Source organism: Suncus etruscus, chromosome 15 (assembly GCF_024139225.1).
Source record: "Suncus etruscus isolate mSunEtr1 chromosome 15, mSunEtr1.pri.cur, whole genome shotgun sequence".
In the NCBI taxonomy this organism is placed as follows: Eukaryota; Metazoa; Chordata; class Mammalia; order Eulipotyphla; family Soricidae; genus Suncus; species Suncus etruscus.
The window spans coordinates 37,407,882-37,432,681 of NC_064862.1; the positions used below are offsets into that span (position 1 = coordinate 37,407,882).

The following is a 24,800-nucleotide window of genomic DNA, read 5'->3' on the forward strand; positions in this document are numbered from 1 at the left end:
AAAAAATAGTAGTTCTCAGGGCTTACTCCTGGCTTTGTGCTCACTGATAATTCATGATGTCTCAGGGGATCATATAGGTGCAGACATTAGGGATCAAACCCAGATCAGCAGAGTGCAAAGAAAATGATCTACTTGTAAGGTGTTTGCCTTGCATGCAGCTGATTCAAACAGACAATGGTTTGAATTCCAGCATCCCATATGATCCCCTGAGCATGCCAGGAGTGACTTCTGAGTGCAAAGCCAGGAGTAAATCCTGAGCACCGCCGGGTGTGACCCAAAAACCAAAAAAAAAAAAAAAATCTACTTGTACTATCCCTCTGGCCCATGACTTTGTATGAATTTCAATATTAGCATAAAGAGGAGTTTGCTTACAAATTCCTTCATATTTTTCCTATTCAGCACTCATTCTTCCTGGACACTGAGGCCCCTGAAAACCTATATTTGTTCACCATCCTGTAATTTTATATTTTCTTAATGTCATATAGTTGAAACCCTATATAGTATGCATAATTATCAGTGTTGCTTTTGTTTGTTTGTTTGTTTTTTGGGCCACACTCAGTAATGTTCGGTGGTTATTCCTGGTTATTTGCTCAGAAATCGCTCCGGGCATCAAACCTTGGTCTGTCCTGGATCAGTCAGGTGCAAGGCAAATGCCCTACCACTATGCTATCATTCTGGCACCCAGACTTGCTTTTTTTTTTTTTTTTACATAGAATGTATTAAGGCTCCTCCATGTCTTTGAGAGCTTAATAATAGTTTATCAAATAGTTATCTCACAGTTTGATGCTAATGCATTGTCATGAAAATTACTAAGTTGTGGGGCCATAGAGATAGCATAGTGAGAAGGGTGTTTGCTTTATATACAGTTAACCTGGGTTCTATCCTCAGCATCCCAAATCAACATCTTGATTCTGTCAAGAATAATTCCTGAATACAGAGCCAGGATTAACCCCAGACCACCTCTAGAAGTGCCTCCCAAGAGATAAAGTAACAGTTGTGAATTAGGAAAAAGATGAAGCAATTTCAGACTTATCAATGGGTCTTAGTTGCAGTGCTAAATTATTGCCTATATATGTTTGGTGATTTTTTGTGCACAAAAGAAAAGATCTCTTGTTGAGATGGAATGTCTACATATATGAGTTAAGTAACAAATAGTTAATAATAAAGCAATGGTTTAAACAAACAATACAGAAATGAAAAAAATATAACAGAGAATCCCATAGTGCTGCTGAGGAAAGTAAAACCCTGATAAGATCTATGATATAAACTCTGTAGGAGTTACTTTTATGTCACTACTGATCATGACACACAGACATCTTTTATTTATGTCTACTTTTTAAAAAATAAAACTTAATACTAACATTTATCCCATTAATAAGTGAAAATAAAATACACATAGAGAGAAAAGAGTTAATATATAATAAGACCAATAAATATTTATATTATCACCATCATTATTTTATATCATATTAATAACCTCTGCATACCAATCCTGCAAGAAATATAATATTACAATAATATTTAAATGATTGATTCAAATCAACACAGGTATATTTTGACTGTGAAACTTATTAAAAAAGGAATGAGTTTGAAGAAAGCACATAGTTTTATAAATATAGAGAGGAAGTATAACAAAATACTTATAGCATAATACTGTGAAGGAAAACAGAAAAGTAAAAACAGTATTAGGAGGATAATGGTAAATTTGTTTAATATGTAAGGAAACAGAAAGGAGAAGCATATAGTGGACTATCTTTTAGAGATAGTGATGAACTTTACAAATAATGTATAACTCAACTTTTTTTTCAAAAAGAAGAAAAGAATTGAGTTGGCTAAGCAAAGAGAAAATGACTACCAGTGCCCTCAGGATCTATTGAAGGAACTTTTCTCAATAAGTTAATGCCATTTACCACAAGCCCATGGCAAATATTAAACTCAATGAGGAAAAACTTTCCTCTTAGATCTGGCATAAGACAAGGCTGACCCCTCTTAACACTTCTACTCAGTAGAATACTGGAATACTTGCCATACCAATTAGGGAAAGAAAAAAAATTTCAATATCCAGATAGGAAAGGAAGAAATCAAGCTCTCATTGTTTGCTGATGACATGATACTATATTTAGAAAATCATAAAGACTACAAATAAACTTTTAGAAACAATAAATTTGTATAGTAAGATGGCAGAATACAAAATAAATACACAAATATCCATGGCTTTTTTGATATAGAAATAATGAAAGAGAATAAGGAGACTTTATAATAACAATTCACATGGCTTTTTAATATACAAATAATAAAAGAGAGGAAAGAGACTTTATGAAAACAATTCCCATTTAGAATTGTGCTTCAGAAAATCATATACCTTGGAGTAACTTAAAAAGAGGTAAAAATCTATTCAAAGAAAACACTTCTTTAAGGAATAAAAGAGGAAACAGGAAATGAAGACATTTATCCTGCTTGGGAGGATTAATATCATTAAAATGGCAGTACCTAAAGCATTGTACAGATTTAATGCTGTATAATATATGGATACCCATAACATTTTTTCAGATATGGGTCAAATATTCTTGAAATTCATTTGGAAAAATAAGCATCTATGAATACCTAAAGCAATCCTTGGGTTAAGGAAGATGGGAGACATCACTTTCCCCAACTATACTATAAAACAGTATTCATTAAATAGTATGATACTGGAATAAAGAAAAAACCTTAGATCAATGGAATAGGCTTGAATATTCCAAGACTGACCCTAGGTATACAATCAATTAATATTTGATAAGGAGGCAAAAAAATTAAGTGAGATTTTTTTTGTTTGTTTTTGGGTCACACCTGGCAATGTCAAGGGTTACTCCTGGCTCTACGCTCAGAAATTGCTTCGGGGATCATATGGGATGCCGGGATTCGAACCACCATCCTTCTGCATGCAAGGCAAACGCCTTATCTCCATGCTATCTTTCTGAAGAAAAACTAAGTGGAGCGAGGAAAGCATCTTCAACAAGTGGTGTTGGGATAACCAGTAAATTACATCAAACAAACAAACAAACAAACAAAATGGAAACAAAACCTCAGAACTCACTTTAACACTAGGAACAAAGATAAAACCAAAATGGATTAAAGACCTTGACATTTGACCTGAAACCTAGAGAAAAACATAGTAAAAAACACTAAAATTCACTGAAACAAAAGGCGTCTTCAAAGATGAAACACCACTGTCTAAGCAAGTGAAGCAAAACTAAACAAATGGAACTACATTAAACTGAGAAGCTTCTCTACTCAAACAGTGACTAAGATACAAAGGCTAGCCATGAATGGGAGAAACTATTCCCCAAACAGATTTAATAAGGAATTGATATTTAATATATACAAGGTACTAATAGAACTTAGCAAAAAAAAATCTAACCCAATCCTAAAATGGGAAGAAGAAATGAACAGACATTTCCTCAAAGAAGAAAAAAAAAAGAAACAAACAACCCCCAAAACAAAAAAACAAAACAAAACAAAAAACCAAAGAAGAAATACAGATGACCAAAAAGGCACATAAAAAGTTCTCCATATTACAATTAATCAAGGAGATGCAAATAAAAATGAGATACCTCCTCACACCATAGACTGAGACTGATATACTTCACAAATAATAAGAACAAACAGTGCTGTTGTGAATTCCAGAAAAAAAGGACTCCCATTCACTAATAGTGGGAATGCTATCTAGTACAGCCTTTCTGAAAGTCAATATATATTCCTCACAAAACTGGAATTTGAGCTTCCATATTATCCAGCAATATCACTCCTAGGATATGCCCTAGTATATACCCTGTGCACCCTAACTACCCTAGGATATATCCCAGGTACACAAAACACATTACGAAAGTTCCTCTGCACTCCTATGTTCACTGCAGCTCTGTTTACAATAGTCAGAATCTGGAAACAACCCATGTGCCCAGCAACAAATGAGTGACTAAAGAAACTGTGGTACATTTACAGAATGGCATACTATACAACAATAAGGAAAAATGAAGTCATTAAGTTTGTTTATACATGGATGAACATGGAGCTTATTATGCTGAGTGAAAAGAGTCAGATGGAGAGGAATAGACATAAAATAATCTCACTTATTTGTAGGATATCAGAACAATAAAAAGCAAGATGGTAATGATATCCAGAGACAATAAAAATAAGGGTCAGGATGACCAGACTATGGTAGGAAGCTTCCCACAGAGTGGTGAGTCCAGTTAGAATAGTGAAAAGTTCACTATAATAATGATAGTTGGCATTTAAAATTCCAAATCCAGACAAGAACTGGATGCTGAAAGGGGACAAAGGTATATATAAGATATCATTTAATTAACAATTGTGCAAACCACAGCATTTGCACCAAGGTAAAAGAGAGAGAGAGATGCATAGATGCCTACCCCAGAGACAGGTGGTGGTGGTGGTGGCAGAGGGAAGGAATACTGAAGACATTATTGGTGGGGAAAGTGCACTGGTGAAGGTGTACATTCTAGGATTTTTGAAACTTAAGTATGAAAAAATTTGCAAATATGGTGCTTAAACAATTCATTTAAAATGCTTATAGGAAAGAATTGCTACTTTATAAAATTCCGTCATTTTTTTCAAATAAAAAGTTACAATTCTCTGTCAGCTTAATCTATTTTTTTATTCTTAAATTTTATAACTATTTCAACAGGATATATTTTATATTAATGATCATACACTTTAACAGATGCATCTTTTAGAAGCTATAAATGATTTATGAATAATATGAATAAATTTTTAAAAATAATTTCATATTTATATGATGATTTAGGTAGTAATAGCTACTTAAACTCATGAAATGACATTTATTATCTATAAAATTTCTTTCTAATTTATGATTTTGGGTTATGTACAGTTGTACTTAGGGCTTACTCTTGACTCTGTTCTCAGAAATCACTTCTGATGAGCTCTGGGGACCATGGAGGATACCAGGGATTGAACCCATATTAGCTGTGTACAAGGTACTTTACTGCTGTATGATATCTTCAGTCCTAAATCTATGGAACTTATAAAAGAAGAAAACATATAGACACTTAGAATCATGTATAATACCAATAGCAATATTTTATGTGTATGTATTTTTTAATTTTTCATTAAAAATTTTTAAAGTGATGATGTGCAATCCTGACATCCCCGTTCCCCCCCCCCCCAAAAAAAAAAAAGCTATTAAGGGGCATAACCTGAAGTGAATTGTTTCATCTTCTCTTTCTTGGGAAGCCTTAGACCTCACTGCAGAGACATTTCATGCTGATCCTCTTATCATGCCTCATGTCTCATTTTAATTAACTCACTTTAGAAAATAAGAAGTTGGGTAAGTACAAAAAACTGAAAGTGTGAATATACTTAAGTTGCAATTTCAAGAGTTATACCCAAGGAGGAAGATAACTTAGTGACATATGTTTGAGGACATCGGAGTATGTTTAATTTTGTATGCGATGGAAATATCTTAAAACGAAGAATTTCAAAAATTACTTGCCAAAAAGGCATATCTAGCTGAAACTATGATTATCTCATTCAATAAATGAAAGACAAAAGACCATTTCAGTCAATTGTTCAAAAGGTCTCAGAAGAGGCTAAGAGAACTGATGCAGTTCTAGGATCTATAGTTAGATTTTCTAAAAATTTTGTAAGAAATGGTATGATTTCACTTTGCTTGGCCTTGTGGCCTGCAAAAATACTAGGGCAGGATGACATTTCGATTATAAATTTTGCAGCTGTGTAATCACTGGGGTCTGGAAGATCTTACTATACTTGGTTCAGTTCTTGAATGCCTTTTGAGACCAAGACAATAGAACTTATAATTAGCAAACTACCATAAGTCTCTGAGTATGACACATGAATAGAATTCTTCCTTTTTCTTTTTTCCCTGCCCTGGGACATAAAAATAGAACAAATAGCTAGTATGTTTGTACTTCTACTCACATTAACTTAAAAAAATGTATTGAAAGATGAAAGTCAGCACAATCACTGCTCAGTAATAGTTGTATGACCAGTTTCAAATATGAAGGAATCATGCTGATATACAAGAGTCAATCGGATCCTGTTACAGTGCCATTTGTTCCCAGTTGTCCTTTCCTTTCCATTCTCAGTGTTATGTATCCAGTTCAAGGTCTTTCAACTTTTCATGGACATTAAATGTTCCCTTTGATTCAGTCACCTTCTTTATTTTGGATGTAGACCAACTCATACATAGATGCCAGTTAATGTTTTGAAACAGTTTTGGTTAAATCTGTTCATTTAAACACAGCATATTAATTCAGTCAAAAACATATCTGGGCCCAGAGAGATAGCACAGTGGCGTTTGCCTTGCAAGCAGCTGATCCAGGACCAAAGGTGGTTGGTTCGAATCCCGGTGTCCCATATGGTCCCCCATGCCTGCCAGGAGCTATTTCTGAGCAGACAGCCAGGAGTAACACCTGAGCATGGCCGGGTGTGGCCCAAAAACCAAAAAAAAGAAAAAAATTATAAAAAAAAAACATATCAAAGAGAAATTAGAGAATTAATAGCTTTAAGGACTATTAAGGACCTTCAAAATTGTGCTCCAATTTCTCCTGCTAACTTTGTAACTCATTCTTTCTCTCCAATGTGATAGAGTCTGGATGTTCCAAACCACATTCTTTATATTTCCTGTATGTACTTCAAGCTTTTCTGGCTGTATAGTTCTCTGTTATTTTCTTCAAGATAACATCTCCATCTTAAAATTTCTGAAAGGAACCCATTAAAATATCTCTTGGAAATCCTATTGACACCCACATAGAAACAATCAATCTTTCTCTTATCTTTCTTAGGATTTATTTATACTTCTTCAGTTTTATTTAACTTTTTTGATATTTATACTTCTTTAAGTTTCAATTCATTTATACTTCTGCAATTTTGCTTTCTCTGCAATTATGTGTCTTATTTTCTTTGATACTAATATGGTGAATGCCTAGGTATCACCTAAAAATCTAGAAATATTACCTTTCTTTTTCTTTTCGTTTTGATTTTTGGGCCACACCCGGTGACGGTCAGGGGTTACTCCTGGCTATGCGTTCAGAAATCGCTCCTAGCTTGGGGATGCCCTATCACTTGTGCCACCACTCTGGCTCCGAAACATCACCTTTCTATAGAAAACTTTCTGTATTTTATATGCAGATGTATTTTTCTCCTAAAGAAACAACTTTCCCATTATGATCTACATCTTTAAAAGTTCATCTTCTTCCCACAAACAGTAGGGGAGGGAGTACAGTTAGGGGCAGAGACGAAATTACAATGACAATGATAGTTGGAAATGATAACTCTGAAAAAGAACTGGGTATTAAAGAAGATAATAATATGTATGATACCTTTTCAGTAACTATTTAAAACCACAATATCTAAGAGGATAAAAGAATAGAGAGAAAAGAAAATGACTGCCATAGAGGCAGTAATAGGAGAGGGGTAAAGCGAAGGGCAGGAGGGACTGGGGAGACTGGTGGCAGAGATGCACACTTGTGAAGGGTATTGTAATTTGTATGACTGAAACTCAATCATGAACAACTTTGTAATTGTGAAACAGAAACCAAATGTATAATGAATAACCTTGTAACCGTGAGATTTAAAGACAGTAATTAAAACTTAATAAAGTTTATCTTTTGTGTGGGGAATGGCCATATCAATTTTCATACAGTATCATAAATTATATAATTTAGTATTATATATTTTTGACTCTTATCTTGAGATGATTAACTGATATTTATTATGCTAACTTGTACAAAATAATCTTTTGTAAGAATAAAAATCTGTCTAATTTCCATGATTCTAAGATAGGCCGACATAATCCTCTCATACTATTGAAGAAAAATGTTCAAAGAAGTTAAATAACTTGATAATTTTGATACTTGAAAAACTTTAGTGGTAAAAGAAAATGGAATATTCATCATATATATATATATATATATTGCAAATTCATGCTAAATATAGGACAGTGAAAGCAAGGATATGAAAGCTGGTGTCAAAATACAGCAAGAACTTAAACTTGGATCAGTTGGTGATTAAGTTCAAATTTTTCTTCATCATTCTAAGAGTGTTCAAAAGTTTCTTGGGGGTCCCATTCAATCACTTCTGGCAGGTTTTGTGAGACCACATATGGTACAGGATTCAAACTCTGATTAATGAGTACAAGGCAAAGTACCTGCTGTACTCTTATGGTGACTTTTTCTGTTCGAATTTTAATTGGTAACAATATTAACCACATAAAAAACTTAACTGAAAATTCTGATTAAGAAGGGTTATTTATGGAAGTCTTAAATACCATATCAATAACAAGTTCCTAGGTAATGCTTATATTGCTGAGTTCATCCATATTATCTATCCATAATGTACCAGGAAGACACTAAATTAAGTTTGCCCTTATGATCCACTTGTTTAGTATAGAAATACAAAATATCACAAAATAATTGTATTTAGTACATAGCTTTAGATTATATGCACAATATTAAAAATACATTAATTAAAATAGCTTACTTGGGCACAGTTCTTTTGTGGATTTTTTTTCAGTTGTTCAGATATAAAGTGGTAATTAATGTCACTTTCAAATATAGAATATCATTACATTAACATCTGTGGTATTTGTTCTAAAACAAACCCTCAAAAACAAAATCTCTCACCTTTAGTGAAGTAAAAATCCATTTATAAAATTAATCATCTTCAAAGGAAAAGCAAGATAGAGCTACATTATCAGAATTTATTTTTGCTGTAAATTTAGCTTTTAAAACTTTGCTAGAGTTCACAAATGGCTTTCTCCCAATTTTATTCAGAAAATTACCAATTCCTGCTTATCAAGTCAAGACATCAACGACATTCCCTCATATTTCTTTTTTAATATAATTTTTATTTTAATCATAATGGCTTACATATCGTTGACAATAATATTTTAGATACATATTAACATAAAATCAGAGGAATTCCTATCACCAAATTGTCCTCCCTCCACCTCCATTCCCGTCCTACTTCCCATATCCTTCTTCCTTCACCCCCGGGGCTGCTAGAGTAAGTGGTCCCCTCTGCGCCTAGCTTACTACTTAGTGGTCTTACATCTGTTTGGTTTTGGTACCTCTCCTATCCTCCCCCCCCAATTGGGAGGTGGGACTAGATAGTTCAAGTTATGTGGTTTTGTTTGAAGAAGAGAAAAGTAATAACCTGGAGGAAAAAAAAAAAGAAGAAAAGGATGAAAATGGGCAGAGTCCTTCTAGAGGCTTTCATATTTGGTTTGAGAGAGGAAGGGGAAAAAGAAGGTGAAACACCAGAATAGTACATAAAGAACTGTCAAATAAAATATCCAGTGAGCATTCCAAAAAAAGGGGTGTATGCACCATATAAAGGCCATGGTATTGAGATAAAAAAAATGTGGCAGAGCACATAAGAAAAGAAAAAAAGAAAATAAATAAATAAATATAAATGAAAACATCCACTTCAATAGCCAAACCACAACAATGAAATCAACAAAAAAAAAATAGATAAGTAAATAATAATAAAAAAAAACTGTTTTGTGCTTTTTTTTTTTCCCTCCTGCAGATGCACAGTAAATATTGGGGTCATTCGAAAAGGAATTTCCTTTGCCTAAGAGATACAGGGTTTCTCTACCCTTGAAGTATATTGTCATGGGGATTAACTATAGACTCCTTTTAGGTTCATTTACTCTCCACTTGGTGTTTTTGTGGTGTATGGAAGACTTCTGCTCCGTCCTGGGTGATATCTAGAAGTCTCGGTATCTGCACGAGTCAAGGAGTTGAACTTATGATTATGTCTTTCTTTGTGGTTCTAGAAGTTCTGTTCCCTTGGTGTCGTTTTAATCCTTCTTCTGTGGTTGGTGGTCCTGGTCTTTGCGCTGATCCTAGGAAGGGGCCTGGGATAGCGTCTTTCGTTATGTTTCCAGAAGTCCCCTTCCGTTGCAATAGTCTCAGACAGACCTCTGGAACTAGGGATCATAGTTGTTATGCAGGTTGTAGCTCACTCCCTAGACTCGGGCTTTTTTATTGGTCCCAGGATACATACAGTCTGGCCATGTTTCTGTCAGCTAGTCATCTGTAAATCGCGATCTTGGCATTTGGATAGACCAAAGGGTGACAAGTCTGATTTTGTCTTATCGTTAGCTGGTGAGGTAGGATAACTTGCTCTTAGGTCAATTTGTTCCCATTTTCCTCATTGTCAGGGTATCATATTAGGGCTGGCACTTGTTGGTGTTCGAGCAATATTAAGTATGTCCCGGTTGGGATTTGTCTCCTGTGGCTGTTGTGAAGAAATGTGTCATTTCTATTTCCTCATATTTCTATTAGCCTTTTACTCTTTTGTCTAGCTTGAGTCTTTCCATACATTTTCTTTCTCATTCTCATTATTATCATGTCTGACAAGAATGTTATCAGACTTATTTTTCAGATAAAAAGAAAGTTCAGAGACCTGGAAAAATGCCTTTTAAACGGACTTGATACCAAGTAAATGTATTCTCAACAAGCATTATGTGTTTGTTATGTGGTGCTTACCCCACTTATGAGTACTGTTATCTTTAATTTCATGGGAGAAAATGCTCAGTCAGTAATCCTAGACACAGTCAGTAATGTATCTAGGATGCTTACATAGATAAGATCTTAGACCAGAATTGGTATTTCACCAGCCAAACTGATGAGGAAGGTGACAAAAAGGTGACTAAGCCAAGGCACAAGAGTCAGCCCAAAATCAAACATCAGTCATTGTGCATACAGCTTGTACTCTAGAGAGCTATCATTCTAAACCCAAAGGAGAAGTTAAAATCTTCAACTTATTTGAACATAAGGGAGCACAGCACTCTGCTGCCGGATCTCCTGGCATGTTGGAGGAAACAGAAGAAAAGTCATATAATTTGAGAAGCTGTTTCCCTTTATGACCATCATAATCTATCACAGTATCTGAGCCCAGGAACTCTGCCTTTTGTTTTAAACTTCTTAAAACTGTTTAAAAGACTTAAACATCTTTTATTTATTACTTCTCACCTATAAAACTTTACTTGTGAGGTGCTCCTCTCTCATAAGCAGTTTATTCCTCTTCCTTTTTTCTTTCTATAACTCCTAGGTTAAGGAAGTCTTCACTTAATCCCTAGGTTTTGCCTCTTCTATTCACTCTACCACACAATGTTTCTGGTCTCTTTGAAGATCAAGTTTGCCCCCAATGCTATCTAAACCACCTACTTCCACTTTCTCACCTCTGGTAATGGCTTTATATCAACTTCTTATAAAACTTTCTTGTGTTGTTGTTGTTGTTTTGTTTTGGGGACATTCTTGGTAGTGGTCAGGTTAATCCTGATGCTGTACTCAGACATTACATCCTCAGAGAGCCATATGAAATGCCAGGGATTGAACCTGGGTTGGTCGTATGCAAAGCAAATGTTCTCCCAGCTGTGCTATCACTCCAGCCCCAAGACTCATTTCTTTCTTAACAACTATATGTCTATAACAAACATTATGTAGCTTTACTCACAGTGTGCTATATTTATCTTAATTTCTGTATCATGAAGGTATATAGTATGTGTTAACTGTATTCTTTATTCATGCTTTTCTTTTTGGAAAAGATTTTCTTTTTTTAGTGTTCTTCCACAATATTTCATATCAGTAAAATTTATCACTAGCTCAGCATGTATTCTTTTTTGGCTAGCTAACTCTGTGTTAGTCCCTTCTTCTATTTAACATGTAACAATTTAAAAATGTTTGTACTTTGCTATCAAAACTGGATTTAAAGTTTTTCCAGGATAGAAGTTGTATATTAAAACATCAGCATCAATCACCTACAAGTCATGTCTCAAGAATATACAACAGGAATTAAATAACAATTTTGATGACAAGAAAATTATGTATAGAGTTTGTAGTCTCAAAATTAGAAATTGTGTAAATTGAATGTCTTCCTTTCTCTCCACATGAGTTATTGAATTGTAAATAGAATACTTCGACAGCTTTGCCAGTTAACACTTTATGAGTTGATTTCCCCTAAGGCATTCTTATATGTGCTATAATTTCATCCTGTAATTGCATGCAAGCTGCTATTTGCTGAAGTAGAATTTTTATCTTTCTCTTTTCACTTAAATTTCTACAGTATTTTATACTGTAGACCTCTGAACTCTCATTTTTCTTGGAAAGCAATGTGATTTTTCCACTTTACAGACCTATGTCTAAGTTGTATAATCTCTCTATAAATCTAGAATTTATATCATCTATATAAAATTTTAGTATTTCTCTAAATTTTTATTGTATCTTTATTTACACTAATAATAAAATTAATTTCATTACAAATTCCATGTAAAATAGAAAGGGGGGCCAGACAGATAGCATGGAAGTAAGGCGTTTGCCTTTCATGCAGAAGGATGGTGGTTCGAATCCCGGCATCCCAAATAGTCCCCCCGGCCTGCCAGGGGCGATTTCTGAGCTTAGAGCCAGGAGTAATCCCTGAGTGCTGCCGCGTGTGACCAAAAAAAAAAAAAAAAAAAAAAAAAAAACAAAAAAAAAAAAACAAAAATACAACCAAATTCCATGTAGATGTAATTTCTAACTTCCAATACACCAGACAAATAATTGGTGTGCAAAGTAAAATAAAATCAGGTCAGAAGCAAGTATCCAGCTAGGCAACCCTGATTAACAAAAGCAGAACAGGAAAGAGAAAGATATTCCTTCTCAATACATGCAGTTTGTCTTTGAGTCACAGCATCTAGCTTATCTGATATTTTTAGTCAAGTAAATTTTAATATCTTTTAATCAAGTAAATTTTCTCTCCTTCCACATTTTAAAAAACAGATTTCCCCCTACACAGATCATGTTCCAATCTTTAAAAACATTTTCCTAACATATAATTACCATCTTCCAAAGACCCAAAAGTGCTGTCAATGTGACTGAAATCAGAATGTAAATATTTTATAAACAGCTGTCAAATCTCAATTGGCAGAAAACAAAAAGTCCCCGAATTGCTATAATCTAAGCATGAGGCTACATCATTTAATTGGCAGATAAGTTTTTTTCTAGTTTTTATTTTCCCATCAGCATTTTAATATATGATTGCGGTGTGCCATTCTGGATAGTCACGGTGACAATTTACTTGAAGATGAAATAAACTCTGCGATGTCTATCACAGAAATTTAATTCTAATTCATGGAGCATTTCTCATCTCTTTTTATTAACATGGTTTTGCTACTGGCTCCCAGGAAATATTATCCTCATTTTAAAAAGCAAATTTTTATTCTGAAAATTAAATCATTTAATATTTTCAGTTTTATGGGACTTGAACATCATTAAACAAACATTTCTCATAATTTGTATGCCAGAATTAATTGATGAAACTATCTGAGATTCAAATAAAACTAGGTTCTCTCTCATCATCTTAAGTCAGAAATGCTAGTAAACATATTAGAAGTAGTTCCTTCTAATTTGTTATTTTCTGGGGCCACCACTATTTTTCTCCTCTCAAAGTTTTATTGCCATATATTTTCTATACTTTCCTCATTTTTCCTGTCCAATAGCAGGCATGTTTTATGAAGGGGCTCCTAAATAACTGCTTAATTTTTGTAGAATATTTTATCTATGGCATTTCACAAGATAAATATTTACTAAATATTTTTTTTACAGAGAACAGACATGCATATACATATCTACTGTTGCTTTTGCAGTGAAGAAAACAAAGTCCTGCCCTCACTGTGCTTTAATTCTATCAAAGCAAGAGATAATCAGGAAACTATAAACTAATGTGGATATAATCTTTATATTCTGCCTATGTCCTTTAAGTTGTGTTCATATTTTTAATTAAATTAATACATTCATTTATTTTTTTGTTTTTTTGGGGGCCATATCCAGTGATACTCAAGGGTTACTCCTGGCTCTGCTCTTAGAAATCACTCCTGGCTTGGAGGACCATATTGGATGCCAGGGGATAAAATCATAGTCTGTCCTAGGTCAGCCACATGCAAGACAAATGCCCTATAGCTGCACAACCACTCTGGCCCCACATGTTCATATTTTTTTTATTTTTTTAATATTTTTATTTATTGAAGAAAATGCATCACATAGTTGACATCACTGATACAATTGTTTCAGGAAGAGCAAAAGCAACATGATTAAAAAAATAGGAAATTGAAAGAAAAACTAAAGAGATGGGAGAGAAGGGAAAGAAAATGTTCAGTGAAAATTATTGAATTTTTAAAATTATTGAATCACCAATGAACTCATTAAAGCACTAGCAGAAAGCTTAGTAAGCACTTTTTTAAAAGGATGAGAATTAAAAAAAATACAGTTAAATTGGTGTGGGTGGCAATTGTTGCTGTTTGCATAGGCCCAGCAAAATATGGAGGAAATTGAAAGAAAAAACCTTGCCCTAAATACAAGGATATCTTACCCCTGAAATTTTCTGGCATAAGACCGACTCTGGGCTCCAGACATACTAGGTTGTCCAAGCCCTGAATAATTCTCTGTGATACTGGTAAAAAAATTTCACAGATTCACTGTTGTTGGTGTCAGGTTTCTGTAATTTAAGATTCTGGTTTCTGTGCACCTTCTTCATCGAAGTAAGGATGATGTTGAGCATCCTCTAGTTTCACCTCACCATTACCAGGCAAGGAGGAGAACCCTGCCCTGCAAGGAGGTTGTTGCTGTTGTTAAGTCGTCTGGTTGTTAAGAGAACCGTCTTTGGAGTAAGTTGATGTCAGGGCACTGGTAGGGTCTTCTCTGGTAGAAGTTTGCTTCCTGGTGATGTTATAGACAATTGTGGTTGTTTCTGTAGATGGTATCCATGGTTCAGGGGTGTATGGGCAATGGGCCTGAGCCAAGTCATGATGACCATGTTCATGGTGTCAGGCCCCACTGCATTACAAAATCTGTGTTCCTATCTCTATTAGATAAGAAATTGCTTGCATATGTAATCTCTTCCCATTTTAATGTGCCTACACAAAAAGGGGGACAATGCCACAAGGTTTTATTGGTGCATATGGGGACCTAGGGAACAAGTCCAACAATCCCAGTAACTTGGCTCTAATATGAACTCTTAACAGAGAGACTTTCCTGATAGAATTCTGTATTGAACAGGTCACAAAACAAACAAACAAACAAACAAACAAAAACCCTCAAAAATAATGGGCGAAATTGTCACTATATAAGAGAATATTCAATAAGAGTTTTAACATGGTGTTACTATATGAGATGCTGATGTGCAAGGCGAACACCCTACCCACTGTACTATTGCTCTGGCCTCTCTGTATGGGGAAAATTTTGATATAGATTAAAAACTAAATCTTTGGTCTGGAGAAATAATGTAGTAGATAAGACAATTGTCTTGCATATGGTCAACCAGGTATTGCATATTACTTCCAGGAATTATCCCTGAGGATAAAGTAAGAAGTAGGACATGAATATTAATGAATGCGCCCCACCTTCAAATAATGGAAGTAAAACATAGTTTTTAATAAATTTAATTTGGATGATTGGGACAATACTCATTTTGAGAGAGTAGTTTGTGACGGCCTTGATGGCTGAGATGTGAAAAAGGTCAAAATAGAGTACCTTATGCAAGCTTTGTTTTGAAAAAGACAAAAAACTTCCATTTACAAAGAAAATGGACCATGAATATGATAAAATAAAGAAGAAATGTAAGGAGAAAATGGATCATATTGGATATCTGAACCATTGTAGACCATTTGGGTTTTACTCTTAATTGAGAGAAAAGTGTTGACAGATTTTAGTAGGTCAAATTGAAACAGATCTCATCTAGATTTCCCAGACACTGTTTGTCATGCTCAGAATGGATTTTAGTGGGCAAGAACAGAACCAAAAACTTATTTAATGTTCAGATAACATAGGATGAAGAGAGAAGAACAAAATAATATTTTCAAACTGTATTTGAAGAAAAAGAAAGGAAAGAGAAAATTACTAATAACTTTAATGTTTACTGACCAAAATGAAAGAAAACATTGGCTGTATTGAATAACTCATTTCCATCTATTAGCAAAGACCATACAATGTATGATCGTATTTTTTAATAACAAAAATGTTGTACTATCTTAACATCCACAATTTACATATAAAAATATTCAAAGAGATGAAATATACTTTTAAGGAATCAAAGAATCAATAGAACTTATGACACTTACATTTTCTGCCTATTATTTTTCTGCCCATTTTTCTTATTATTATTCTGCTTATTATTTTATGCTTATGCAGAATTTTTCTGCTATGTATCATTACCTTTTAAATATATTGCATGATTTTCTTTGAAAAGGAATTTAATGATATACTTTATCTTTTACTCATTTTTATCCCAAGCCTAAGAAAGTAAGTAAGGTAATGATGACTTTAGAAGAAATGTATTCAATATTACATTAATATTATGTTAAAAGCAAAATTTTGTGGTTATAATTAGATCACTGTTTTTTTTTTCATTGTATTTTCTTTTTTTTTTTAATTTTTATTGCCAAGGTCAAACATGCCCCCTTTTATGGAGCCTCGCGACCCACTATTTTAGTAGCACTGAGTTAGAGGAATATTCTATGCTTGAATCTCTATTATTAAAAGTTGAAAATTATAGTGCCAAAATAAAATATATGTAAAATTAAAAAAATCTTTTCATGACTAGGGATATAAAAGTGTATAGGAGGTAAGACACTAAATTTGCTTTCATGCAACTGACTGAGGTTCAATTCCCTGGCATTCCATATGATCTGCTGAGCCCACCAGAAGTGATTCCTAAGTATAGATCCAGGAGTAACTTCTGAGCACTAGCAGGTTTGGCCCCCAAACGAAAACAAAAAGTTTTACAATTAAGAAACAAGAATATTTAAATTAAATAAAGTTACTTAATATTTTATAAATATACCTTCATTATGATATTGAATCTGGTATGCAAATGAACAGTTATATTTAAGAAGCAAACAAAATTGTTTATATTAAGCTGACACAACAACAATTATAAACTGCATTGAAAGACATCAATTTAGTTATTTTTGTTTCTTGTTTTGTTTTTTATTTTGTTTTTGGGCCATACCCATAACTCAGGGGTTACTCTGGCTATGTGCTCAGAAATAGCTCCTGGATTGGGGGACCATATGGAATGTCAGCGGTCCATCCTAGGTTAGCACATGCAAGGTAAATGCCTTACCACTTGTACCCCAATTTAGAATTCTTGTTCATCATTTATCTTCTCTTGTCGTAAACCTTTTAATTCTGTTTATTAATTTTGATTTTGGGCCACACCAGTTGTACACAGGCTTATTTGCTCTGCACTCAGGGATATATAAATAAATCATATATGGCACCACCATATGGGGTGCCATGTATTGAACCCAGGTCAACCACATGCAAGGCAAATGTCTTACTCATTATACTATCTCTCCAGTCTTCACCTTTTTTTTTTTTAAAAAAAAGCAAACAATGAAAATAAATATCTTACCTTAAATTACATTAGCAGAAATTCTCAATGTCATTTATTTGACCTCTAGTTAGAAAAACAGGGTCTAGGGAAAAGAAAATAATAAAATGAAATTAACATATAGCCAGGACTTTAGGAAAGAAAAAGTCAATAGGTTACATAACATGATTTTATAAAATGTAAGAATACCGTGTAGTTTTCTACAGAAAGTAATCTCACAGGTCACAGTGCCTGTCTCCTGTGATGACAAAGATGATCAAAAAGGAGAGGTACTGACAATGCAAAGAAACATTTTGTAAAAAAGAATATTCTCTTTTTATACTCCTTATGCTTGTCAATACTCAAGTAGCAATGAAGTGAAAAAGCACAGGAAAAAAGAGTTAAATAAATAAATAATCCCTCAATTTACAAGTTAGAAACTGTATACTCCTATTTTAGTAAATGGGTTAGTTCTGTCTACTTTCAAAGAGAAATCATGGGTATGATGTAACTGAAGTTCTACACTACTAACTTCTCTCAGAAAATATTAAAGCATGCATACATACAACTATTACATGCAGAATCAAATATAAAAATATAATCAAATCAAATATAAATCAAATATAAATTTGACTATCCTTACCTCACTTGGACATAAACCTTTAAAGAATACATAGCCTACTTGGTTTTATACTTTAGGATTTGAGACTAAGGTAGAATACATTTATGTCATTTAATTTAAAAAAGTTAAAAATAAAATGAGACAAAGATTATAGACTCCTGTGTTTAGATTAGAACCTGCAAAATTGCCTTTCCTATACAAAATAAACCTAGAAGAAAAAATCCATTGTGGTTCATAGAGAACAGGAGAAATGAATTGCTATGAAAAATGTCCTTGACAAGATATGGCAGGAAGAAAGAGGAGGTGTTACTGGAGAACTTGAGGATGAGAGTGTATAAGATATCACTGGATATTTAAAAGAAGCACCTTGATGTTTCTACAGAATGTGAAGGTGATGTCTGGTAACAAAAGGACAAGAAGGGCTGTAAAGTGAGAAGTCAAGGGATTCTAGGGACTCATGTGATGAGATTTCCTCAGCAACAATGAGAGGAGCTAATTGTATCTTCTAATTGTATGGTCAGTGACAAGTACAGAGATGGAGAAAATGATCGGTTTTTTATTAAAAGATATTCTAGTTTACTGGCATTATATATGTGCTCATATGTTCATGTGCTTGCACACATGTATACACATAAACTTCAATCTGCAAAGTTACAAAGAAATGGAGAAAAAAGGAGGAAACAAGGATACACTGCTTCATGGATCAACAACAACTCAGGAAGTTTACAGACTCAAAACCAACTTTACAAGCAGAACTGAAAACTGTAATTTAGTAAACTAAATCAGAAATGAAAAGAGGGAGATTACTACAGATACTGCAGAGATTCAGAGGGTAATCAGGTATTACTTTGAGACTCTTTATGCCATGAAACAAGAGATCCTGGAAGTAATAGATAAATTCTTAAATTTACCATATTCCCTCCAGGGTTAAACTAAGATGATCTGCATTATCTGAATCAATCTCTAACTATTGGGGAATTTGAGTAGTAATCAAAAGGCTTCCCCAAAAAAACAAAAAATCTGGCCCTGATGGATTTATTTGTGAATTATTTTCAAATCTTTAAAGAGAACCTACCACCATATCCTTTTCAGGGAGGGTCTTCCAGAAAATTGAACAAACAGAAAAACTCCCAAATAGTTTCTATGAAGCTAACATCACTCTTAGACCAAATGCAAGCAGATACAACAATAACAACAACAAAAAGAGAATAATAAGTTGATAGCCCAGTTGAACACATATGCAAAGATCCTCAATGAAATACTAGCAAACAGAAATCAACAACTCATCAAAAACGTTATATACCATGACCAAGTAGAATTTATTCCAGAGATGCGAGGATGGTTTAAAATATGCAAGTCAAACTATGTAAAATACCATAAAACTCAAAGGAAAAATAAAAACCATTATGATCAAAGCAATATATGCAAAGAATTTATTAGACAAGATCCAACATCCATTAGTGATAAAAACTCTCAAAAAGATGAGAATTAAAGGAACTTTTCTCAATATAGTCAAGGCCATTTACCACAAACCCATGGCAAATATTATACTCAATGAGGAAACACTTAAAGCTTTTGACCCCTCTTACCACTTCTATTCATTATAGTACTGGGGGTACTTGAGTTACCAATCAAGAAAGAAAATTATATCAAGGGCATCTAAATAGGAAAAGAAGACAAGACCTCACTCTTGGCAGATGATACATTATACTTAGAAAATCCTAAAGATTCTACCAAAAAGATTCTAGAAGCAATATATTTCTATAGTAAAATGGGAAGGCTAGAAAAATAATACTCAAAAACCTATGGCTTTTCTATAGACAGTAAGGAAAGGGAAGAAAGAGACATTAAAAAACAATCTCATTCACAATTCTGTCTCAGAAATACAAGTACCTCAGAATCAACTTAATACAGGAGATGAAAGACCTATAGAGAAAAAACTGCAAATCACTTCTTCAAGAAATAAAAGAGGACACAATGAAATGGAGACATCTTCTGCTCAGGAATTTGGGGAATTAACATGATTAAAATTGCAGTACTTCCCAAAGCATTGTACAGATTTAAAGAAATTCCTTTAAGTATACCCAAGATATTTTTCAAAGAAATGGATCAAATAGCCTTTAAATTTGTTTTGAACAATAAACATTCAAGAAATGCTAAAACCATCTTTAGGTAAAAGAAGATGCAAGGCATCACTTTCTTCAACCTTAAATTATACTATTAAGCAGCAATTATTAAAACAGTATAGTATTCGAATAAGACGGGTCCTCAGATTAGTGGAATAAAGTTGAATATTTTGAGTCCGAGACACAGATATATGATCAGTTAATATTTGATAAAAGGGAAAGGAATAAAAAGTGCAGCAAGAAAAGCCTTTTCAACAAGTGGGGTTGGGAAAATTGGTCAACTAAATGCAAAAAATGATCTCAGACCTCTCTTTAGCATATGCACAAAGGTCAAATCAAAATGGATTAAAACCCTGATATCAGACCTGAAATTATAAAGTTCATAGAGAAAAGTGTAGGCAGAACACTCAGTGGCATTGGGGCTAAAGGCATCTTCAAAGATTGAACAGCATTGTTCAAGCAAGCAAAAGCAAACATTAACAAATAGGACTACATTAAACTGAGAAGCTTCTTCACTTCAAAGGACACTGACTAGGTTCCAAAGACTGCCCCTAGAATGGGAGAAACTATTCACCAATTACCTGTCAGGTAAGGATATAATCAGATAATTTCTAAGATATACAAAGTACTACTGATAGAAAGTACCAAGAAGAAAAAAAATCTAACCCCTTAGAAAAATGGGGAGAAGAAATATACAGACATTTCCTCAAAAAGAAATACAGATGTCAAAAGGCACATAAAAATGCACCACATAACTAAGCATCAGCGGGACGCAAATTAAAACAACGAGATATCAACTCAAAGGACAGAGACAGGCACACATCATAAAAAACAAGAATAACCAATGCTGTGGATAAGGGGAGAAAGGGACTCTCATTCCCTGCTGGTGGAATGCAAACTAGACCAGCCTTTTTTTTTTTAAACTATATGGCTATTCTTCAAAAATTTAGAAATTGATTTTACATATGATCCAGCAATACTACTCCTAGGGATATACTTTATGAATCCAAAACACTATGCAGAAAAGTCCTCTGCATTCTTTGTTCATTGCAGCACTATTTACAATAGTGAGAATCTGGAAACAACCAAAGTGCCTGAGAGCAGATAAATGGCTAAAGAAATCGTGGTATCTATACAATGGATTACTATGCAGCTGCTGGAAAATGAAATCATGAAATTTGCTTATCCATAGATGGACATGGAGAGCAATTTGATGGTGAAATAGACTTAGAATAATCTCACACATTGTGGAGTATAAGAAAAATAATAAATAGTATGGTAATAGTACCCAGAGACAATAGAGATGAGGATCAGAAGGGCCAGTCCATGGTAGGAAGCTTGTTACACAGACTGATGAATACAGGGTCAGAGCGGTAGGGCATTTGCCTTGCAAGAAGTGGACCCAGGACCAAAAGTGGTTCGAATTCGGCATTCCATATGGTCCCCTGTGCCTGATAAAGCAATTTCTGAGCACAGAGCCAGGAGTAACCCCTGGCAGCTGCCGGGTGTGGCTTCCAAGCCAAAAACCAAACCAAAACAAAACACAACAAAATCCAGAAATTAGTGCAGAGTGGTGAATACAATTAGGTGAATACAATTAGTGAGTGGCCGGCCCACAGTGACAGATTTTTGGAACTGATCACTCTGGTAAGAGCTGGGTGCTGAAAGGGGATAAAGTGATATACATGGTACCCCTTAATTAGCAATAGCACAAACCACAGCATCAAAAAAGAAAAGAGAAAGCAAGTAAGAGAGAGTGAAGTTAAAAAAGCAGGTGGGGTAGGGTGAGTTTTTTGGTAACTTGGGACATTGGTGGCAGGAAATGTACACTGTATTTCAAATCAAAGTGTATAAAATAACAAAGAGCAGGTAAGAGAGAGACAGAGAGAGATAAAAGATTAGGTATGGTGGTTTAACAATAAAGAGATCCTGTCCCACTTTCACCAATGGAAGTCACATGGGATAGGCAAGGAGTCTCAACTAATTCCATACCAAGAGATCTTCCAGGTGGATTTTAAAGAAGATTCAAGCTGGAAAAGACAATTTTATGAAATTATGGCTAAAGGGAGAGGGGTTAATGATGTGGGTCTCCATTAGTACAGTCACTTGAATGCAGGCTATCTGTCTTGCTTTTTTAAGTATACCAAAAGCTACTAATGAAATAATGTCCATAAAAATTGGATCTTAAGAGAAAACCTCAACTATATCAACTTAACCCCCCTAGTAGAGAAAATGATAGATGCAAATCTTTAATTATTATCAGTGGGAGGATGTAGTCATATATGCCCTCATTACTATCTACAAACATAATTTGTACTAACAAGTTCCAACATACACACACAGGACTAAGTACTTTCAATAAAGTAATTTAAAATGAAGTTATGATATTAACAGTAAAATGGAAGCAAGTGTAGTTCAGACATTAGAGTACCTAATAATAAAACTCATCTTCACTCAGTGAATTGATAAACAATAAAGTTGAACATAGAAAAGATTATCTAACTTTCTTTAATACTAGGCCCAGAAATGCATTCATTTTGAAAATCAACAAAGGGGTTAGCTTCCATTCTAGCTTCAAATACATTATATTAGAAAGTAATTGCACATGACATTTATTTCAGGGTGAGCTCCAAATCATTGAGTCTAGATGGCAAGGTTCTCCGGTTCCCAGTAAACACAGTTCAAAGGTGCAAAAATATGATTGGCGACTCCAGGAATGGTTGTTGTGATTACGTGGTTCACCAAATAAAGAGCAAACAAAACCAGAAACAGCAAAGTAATTACAAAAGGAAGGTGAGAGGCTTCTTTCAGTAAATAAACAAAACCACTTTTAATTCAGGAGGTAAAGAGTGAGAGCCAGGTTATCTCTCAGCCTATTTTAAGTAATCCTTTATATCTGTCAGATCATTTGCTTTTTACAGAACACTGAGATACATGAGATTTTAAGTCTAATACTCTCAATTATTCAATTTTTTAAAATAATTTTTTAGCAAATAACATTAGCCTAATTTATAGTTATTTTGAGCAGACATATTCTGTTGTTATGAGGAGGTTGCAAAGTACTAAAGTGGATATTTTTGCAGTCTAAATAAATTCATAGTCATTTGATTGGACAGTTATACATGTATATAATCCAGAATCAACTAATTTAATGTTATACACAGTTGAAATTAGGTAAGATGTGGAATATGACCCTTTTCAAATTTCCAATACATTTTTCGTTTTTAAACTGCTTTATTTGAAGACCAAATAAAAAGTGTTTTAAAAAGTGGATAATGGCATATGTGTTAGGGGAGTAGGATCAAGAATGTTCAGAAAGTGCATACATTATACTGTCTTGTATTAATTTTTTTCATAATAGCATTCATTAACTAACTGTGTTCCTTCACATGTTGTGTCATAATTTGATTTATTCCCTTCGAAACTCAATTTCTAATTTGTAGTTATTCAATCTAGATAGGAAGAGACAGGACTCAAAGAAAAGGTTCTTATGAATAAATATATTCAATATTTTGTAATTTAAGAGAAAAAAATCACAGCAAATGAAAGATGTTGTCAGAATAAGTGTTTTCTCTTGTGTTCCAAGCTGATCATTACTTCCAATTTGAAGATGAGGCGCTTTTCATTTCAATCTTGAAAGTAGTAATGGAAGAATACAACTGCTTCTGTCCATGAAATAAGATTGTTTGTCAGTCCAATTTCAGAAGATCTAATCTTATACTGCTGAGATAAAAGTTGAAGCCAGTACTCAGCTATGTATGCTAAATAGTGAACAGTGTTTTCTAATCTTTAAAGCTTAACACTTTTTCTATTTATGGATGCATATATAAAAAATGCATATATAAGCATATATAAAGCATATATATAAAAAGAATTTTACTGCTATTAGTGCTTGCTTATTGATTTTTAATAAATAAAAATATAATTTTATTTTATGTATTTTTCATTTTATGTATTTTTGTTTTATTTAAAATATTTTATGTTCTATGTGTAATTTAAAATTTTATTTATTATTTTTAAAACAAAGTAATGCAACAGCTAGTCATAATGCTTTAGAGTCAATAATGAAACTAATTGATTATTCATATCATTATGGGCTTTTTTAACCATGAAGATAATTCAAAAGCAAAAGATAAAACTTAACATATCACTTTTGAAAAGATTTATGTATATATTTCAATAATGTTAAATATAAGACATTAAACAATTCAGTAAACTAGTACGCGACCTTATAAAATCAGACTCTATAGATTATGCTTGTTGCCTGCACAAAGCAATTAAATGGCAGTTCAATTTACTGCTTTTATTAAAAGATGCAGTGCAAACTCAGAAAAGAGAGATCTAGGGCCAGGAGAGATAGCACAGCGGCATTTGCCTTGCAAGCAGCCGATCCAGGACCAAAGGTGGTTGGTTCGAATCCCGGTGTCTCATATGGTCCCCCGTGCCTGCCAGGGGCTATTTCTGAGCAGACAGCGAGGAGTAACCCCTGAGCACCGCCGGGTGTGGCCCAAAAACAAAAACAAAAAAGAAAAAAAAGAAAAAAGAGACCTAGCATACATTAAAATATACATAATTTAGTGAAATATATGTGATGCCAGGGATCAAACTGGGGTAGTCACATAGAATGCAAATAATACAACTTCACAAAAACAGTTGTA

General features: G+C 33.8%; 1 protein-coding gene across 2 annotated transcripts in view; it reads right to left on the reverse strand.

The window, feature by feature from the left end:
- Positions 1–24,800, reverse strand: part of CHRM3 (cholinergic receptor muscarinic 3) — a 569,505-nt gene that overhangs the window by 291,351 nt on the left and 253,354 nt on the right. Inside the window, exon 1 of one of the 2 annotated variants that reach the window (XM_049788992.1) lies at positions 17,437–17,492. The exons of the other annotated variant lie outside the window; for it this stretch is intronic. The gene's annotated coding sequence lies outside the window, so the exon portion shown is untranslated. Of the gene's footprint in view, positions 1–17,436; positions 17,493–24,800 lie in introns of those variants that run through there. 2 annotated transcript variants of the gene reach the window in all.